Raw genomic sequence first — 6,384 nt, forward strand, 5'->3', positions numbered from 1 at the left:
GAGAGTTAGAAGGTAGACCAGTTTCTGTTTAGTTTAAGGGCTGATATTTCGCATAGTGTGTCCTAGAGGGAGTTCACTACCTATACGGGGTTGTTGTGATGATGTTATGTGGCTGAGACAAGTTTGAAGAAAGTTCAAGCTGAGGAAAATTTGAAGAAGAATCAGAATGAGAGAGGAAGGCCAAGCTAACAGTTTCGGCCTAGGTCACAAGTTTTCTAAGGGAAACAAGTGTAAGGTTCTCGGTTTAGTGCACCTCCGGTGTGTCGTGGTTGTGGTAAGAATCACCTTGGAAGGCGTAATCTTAAAAAGGGTGAAATGCTTTATTATTGACAAGAAAGGCATGTGGTGAGGAATGGACCTCAGAATAGGAATCAAATGTAAGGAAGAAGTACTGGTCGAATGTATGCCTTGGATGAGATAGTCGAGACACCGTTGGTGTATGAGAATTGTGTGTTATCTGTGGGTGGTAGGAAACTTCTAGATTGACCTTAATTGTTTACCACTTAAGAAAGTAGATGTTGTTTTGGAATGGATAGGTCTTCTGCTATTTTAGTATTCATTGGGTGTGAAGAGAAGTTGATCATTATTCCATCTGAAGAAGTTACTCCGAAAGATGTTTTAATTACTATACAGGAAGGTACGGTAGGCATGATTAAATTCTTGTTTGAGAAAGAGGAGTTTGTTCCGTTGGTTCTTACTAAGGAGACGGGTGGCGATTCGAGATTTCACAATTGCTGTTAGTGGTTTCCCTGATGTTTTTCCCGAGGATGTCAGTTCTCTTCCTTCCGGAAAGGGAAGTGGGATTCTCTATTGACCTGATACCGAGAACGACTCCTATATCCGTTTCTTTGTATCGGATGGCACCACCTGGATTGAGAGAATTGGAGGAACGGATGGATAAACACTTCGTGCGACCTAGTGTCTCACCGTGGGGAGATCCGGTGTTGTTAGTAAGTAGAAGGACGGTGGGATGAGGTTATGTATTGATTACCGTCAGTTGAATAAGGCCACTATCAAGAACAAATACCCTTTGCCTAGGATAAACGACTTGTAGATCAATTGAAAGGAGTCTGTGTGTTCTCGAAGATTGATTTGCGGTCAGGTTTCACCAAATCCGTGTGAAAAGCTCAGATGTGCCAAAGACTGCATTTAGAACCCGTTATGGTCATTATGAATTCTTGGTGATGCCTTTCGGTGTTACGAATGCTCCAGCTGTTTCCATGGATTATATGAATCGGATATTCCAGCCTTACTTAGATCAATTTGTGGTAGTCTTTATTGATGACATTCTTAATTATTCTCGTACTCCACAAGAGCACGATGAACACCTGAGGATTGTTCTGTCAGTATTGCAAGAAAATCAATTGTTTGCTAAGTTAAGCAAGTGTGAGTTTTGTATGAAGGAGGTAAGATTTCTTGGTCATGTTATATCTCAAGGAGGTGTGGCAGTGGACCCGACAAAAATCGAAGCGGTAATTAATTGGGAGAGACCGAGCAATGTCTCAGAAGTCCGAAGTTTCTTGGGCTTAGCCGGCTACTACAGAAGATTTATAAAAGGGTTTTCTCAATTGGCTTTACCAATGACTAGACTTACTCGGAAGGAGTGTCCTTATGATTGGGATTCGGGGTGTGAACAGAGTTTCATGGGCTTGAAGGAAAGATTGACGACTGCTCCTGTTTTGATCGTTCCTGACCCAAATAAGTCCTGTGAAGTATTTTGCGATGCTTCCAAGAAAGGATTAGGAGGGGTTTGATGCAGGATGGCCAGGTGGTAGCATACACATCTCGACAGTTAAAGTTCCGCGAGGAGAATTATCCAACTCATGATTTAGTTTTGGCTGCGGTTGTTTTTACCCTGAAGGTGTGGCGTCATTACTTGTATGGAATTCATTTTGAAATGTTCAGCGGCCACAAGAGCTTAAAGTACCTATTCGACCAGAAGGAGTTGAATATGTGTCAGAGGCGGTGGATGGAATACTTAAAGGATTATGATTTTGACTTGAAGTATCATCCAGGCAAAGCGAATATAGTGGCGGATGCTTTGAGTCGGAAGGCGTTAAAGAGAGCCGAATTGATGGTGTTAGAGTCTACATTGTGGAAGGTTTTCGAGATTTTTTTCAACCTTCAATTTGTTTGGACCCGAAAAGGAGTGTTGAGGGGAAACTCGAATGTTAATTCTATTTTGAGAAATGACGTTCGACAAGCACAAGTGTCAGATGCTAAGTTACAAGAGGTGTTGGTTCAACCAGGGTTTACTTGAGCTACGGATGGAGTGATTATGTTTAATCAGAGGATTTGTGTTCTGGACGATGCGCTATTGAAAGGAAGGATTTTGGATGAAGCTCACAAGGGTGCTTTCACTATACATCCGGGTTCTTCAAAAATGTATCAAGATTTGAAAGGAGATTATTGGTGGTCCGGAATGAAAAGAGATGTCGCGGTGTACGTATCGGAGTGTACCGTATGCCAACAAGTAAAGATAGAACATCAAAGAACATGTGGATTGTTACGACCACTAGAGATTCCAATATGGAAGTGGGATAGTATTTCAATGGTTTTGCAGTTAGTTTACCTCGTACTCAAGGTGGATATGATTCTATTTGGGTGATTGTAGATCGGTTGACGAAATCTGCACATTTCTTAACCGTGAAGACTACTTACAAGACAAGTCATCTTGCACGGTTATTTATTGCAGAAATGGTGAAGTTACATGGTGTACCCTCTAGTATAGTGTCGGATAGAGGTCCAAAGTTACATCGAGTTTGGAGAGCTTTTGCCATTTGTTGAATTGCGTATAATAATAGTTATCACGCGAGTATTGGTATGACACCTTATGAAGTATTGTATGAGAGAAAATGCAGAACACCGTTGTGTTGGTCAGGAGTTGGTAATGGTAGAGTTTTAGGACCGGAAGTTTTCAGGAGACCACGGACAAGATTAGAATGATTCGTGATAAGGTTAAATGAGCTCAAGACCGTCAGAAGAGTTAGGCGGGTAACAGTAAAAGGCCTTTGGAGTTACAGAAGGTGACCATGTATTCTGGAAGGTTACTCCGAGTTTGAGGTTGAAGGGACCGTTTAAGTCGAGAAAGTTAAGTCTGAGATACGTGGGACCGTATGAGATTCTAGAAAGGATTGGTGAAGTAGCTTATCGTTTAGCTTTACCACCTTCTCTATCGGAAATGCATGATGTTTTTCACGTGTCTCAACTTCGGAAGTTTATTCCCGATCCCTTTCAGCCAGTGTTAACAGATGCAGTCGAGTTAGAATCAGATTTGACTTTTGAACCTTTACCGAGCCGTATCGTGGGAAGAGAGACTAAAGTGTTACGAAATAAGGAAATTCCTCTTGTTAAGGTTCAGTGGGATGCAACACATCCAGGTGATGCTACTTGGGGACTTGGATTGGTAATGCGGGATGCTTACCCTCACCTTTTTAGGTAATTCTTAAATTCGAGGACGAATTTCTATTTAAGGGGGGGAGGATGTAATACCCCGTATTTAATAAATGCTCTAATGTTATTAGCTGACACTGAGGTTTCATTAATTGGTACATTAGAGATACTTTTGGACACTTAAGTTATAAGTGCTAACTTAAGGTTAAGTTGCTTATATTCTTTCCTTTCTATTTCTTTCCTCACAATTGCAACAACACAAGAGTTAGAGAGAAGAAGTAGAGAGAAGGAAGAGCAAGAGGAAGAGAAGAGGAAGAAAGCTTGTGAAGAGGAAAGCTTGGATCTTCATCGTTTCTCCGCCGAATCAACTCATCTTCGTCATCAACGACTCATAATCGAGGTGGGTTCTAGTTAGAAACTTATAGCTTTTGATTATGGATGGAAATCATAAGTTATGCTTTTGGGGTTTTCTATAGAAAAACCTAGGTTTTGAATCAACCATAAATGTTCATGATTTAGTGTTGTATATTCCAAGTGTACCATGTATAAGTTGTTCTATGCTTTAGTATGATTCTGGAACAGGTTTAAGTATGGAGATGGTTAGATTAACCATGGGAAAAGCAAGAAACAGATCTGGAATTTCTGATTTTCGCGCGCTTCGCGGCGCGAACGGGGCTACGCGGCGCGAGCTATGCAGGTTTTTAGGGGTCTTGGTTCTGTCATCAGTACGCGGCGCGTACAAGGGTTCGCGACGCGAACACTATGAGAATGTTGTGAGGTTTGCCACTGCCTGAGGTTCGCGGCGCGACCTAGCTGTTGCGCGGCGCGAACTGAAGGTTACTTAGCCAATTCTTTAGTTTCATGAGATAAACTGTTACGATCATAACTTTTGAACCATAACTCTGTTTTAATCACCGTTCGAAGTGATAGGAAGCTAGAAGCGTGTACTTTCTAGTATTATAGGTTTTGGGAACAAAGGGAGAATTATTTAATCGAGAATCGGGAATTTGCTTGAGTACTTGGGTTGGTTTTCGTTCGAATTCTTGAGAACGTTATGCTTTTGGTTTGATGCTTGTGTACTCTATAATTGTTACTGAGTTCTATTGCAGGTGGATTAGTATACCTTGTTATAAATGTTTATATCAAGAGGGTTGAATAACTTCATTGTTATGTGAATAAAGGATAAGTGAGGAAAAACTAGGATTGTTAGGTTATGTAGCTTAACAAGGAAACCTAGGATGAGACATTATATGGAACATACGTGTTTTGAATCTTATGAGGAAAGGCTAACAGGCCTAGTGATTTGCGTGAGCGGTCACCAAAGTATGAAAGGCTAACAGGCCTAGTGGTTTGCGGAAGCGATCACCATTGTTGATGTATTAATCGGAACCGTAGTATTTTCTTTATTCTTTATTTTTCCTTTGAATGCTAACAGGCATTCACCGTGCGGAAGGGCACATAATCTTGGCAGGTTTGATTCCCGCTTTTGTGTACGAATGGAACCTACGGGTAGAGACTTGTGATGGTGTACGGGCCATGTGAAGTGACGATTCATGGGGAAAGGCTCATGAGTCCGAATCCATTTCGTATGTCAAGATTTTTCCAAAGGATTCATGACTCGTGCCACCTCCTAGACGTAGAAGGGGACGGGAATATGGGGATGCCTTGGTATTGGTTTCCGATTAATAATCTTGTGTTGAGTTGTTGAACTCTAAGTATGATTCCATATAATGTTAGTATGAGAGCTCAAGGTCTAGTTCCTTTTATGACTTGAGACTTATAGGTTAGAACCTTGTAAAGCCGAGAGGATCCATAGGATAGGGAACTCACTGGGATTTTATATCTCACCCCATTATATATTGATTTCAGGTACTACAGGTTCCGCGAAGGGTAAGGAGAAAGCAATTGATCCCTTATTCCTTATGTTCTTTTGGTATGGCGAAGCTTCCGTTGTGGATTACATTTTGTGATCATTGTTGATCTAGTTCTTAGTATTTTATTTTGAACATCTTATATGTATTATGCCATTGTGTAGAAATTTTGTATTAAGGCATTAATATGTATAATGTGTTGACTAGGAACTTATTGGTATTTCAGTACCAAATACTTGGATTCATGTATATTTATATGATTTGATGCATGTAATTATATATGGGTGTTACAACAATTAATTTGCATCAAGGTTCAACCCTAAGCCTCTATCTTTTTATTTTAATTTTGGATGTACTCGTTGAATGCATTCAAGAGCTAGCACTGAGATGTATATTTTTTGCATATGATATAGTCCCACTTAGGTGATTAGGGTATGTTGAGAGAAAACATGTTGATTTTGTGGCAAGGAGAGTAGATCTGATGGAGAGGATACAAAGAGTTAGAGATAGAGGAGATCTAGAAAAACTAAGAGAAGTTATTACAAAAGATTTAGATATTAAAGATTTGGATAGAAGCATGATCTTGGATATAATACTATGGCAGAAATTGATCCAAGAAGCGACCCCACTTAGATGAATAAGACTTTGTTATCGTTGTTGTTGTTGTAATTAATGTAGTGGATAAATTTACACATATTACGCATGAAGAAATAAAGAAATTTGAGTTTAAATTATTGGTAAAGTTGGACTTATGCTATCAACATGGAAAAAAAATGCTAAGTAATTTAAGAAGTATTTTAGGTACCCAAAGAAGAATTTATGATAAAGTTGGATTAGACTATCAACCTAGAAAAAATTGAGTCATTTAAAAAGTTTTTTCACTCAGAAAAGACCTCTAATCATAACATGCTAAATTTCTCTTATTGTAGTAAACATGGTCAAATAATTTTCGCTTACTTCATAAGGAAAAATCATGAAACTAAGATAAAATAGACTCCTAAAAATAATTTGTATTTCACTAATGCTAGAGGACACAACATGATTTGGGTATAAAAATTAATAATTAGATCTATGATGCATATGTACTTTATGCTCTCAAAATCAAAATGTTATCATAACA

This window comes from Vicia villosa, unplaced genomic scaffold, assembly GCF_029867415.1.
Source record: "Vicia villosa cultivar HV-30 ecotype Madison, WI unplaced genomic scaffold, Vvil1.0 ctg.002098F_1_1, whole genome shotgun sequence".
In the NCBI taxonomy this organism is placed as follows: domain Eukaryota; kingdom Viridiplantae; phylum Streptophyta; class Magnoliopsida; order Fabales; family Fabaceae; genus Vicia; species Vicia villosa.